This window comes from Bison bison, unplaced genomic scaffold, assembly GCF_000754665.1.
Source record: "Bison bison bison isolate TAMUID 2011002044 unplaced genomic scaffold, Bison_UMD1.0 scf7180017864530, whole genome shotgun sequence".
In the NCBI taxonomy this organism is placed as follows: domain Eukaryota; kingdom Metazoa; phylum Chordata; class Mammalia; order Artiodactyla; family Bovidae; genus Bison; species Bison bison.
In genome coordinates, this window is record NW_011495080.1 from 8,830,638 (window position 1) to 8,830,882 (window position 245).

Consider the following 245-nt stretch of genomic DNA (forward strand, 5'->3'; position numbering starts at 1 on the left):
GCCCCACGCCCACCCTCCGGTATCGCCTGAAAAGTTGGGGGTGGCTGGGCAGGTGTGAGAAATCCTCGAGGTGGCCCCAGGATCTGACCCTCGGGCCTCGGGGAACGGCCGCCTGAGACAGGGTGGCGGTGAGGGGTTCCTCTGAGCCGGCTGGGGGCGGTGGCGCCCCGACAGTGAGGCCGGAGCAGCCAGCTCCGCTGGGCGGCAAGACCCGACGGCTCTGGGCCCCCGGGGAAACCCGGCCG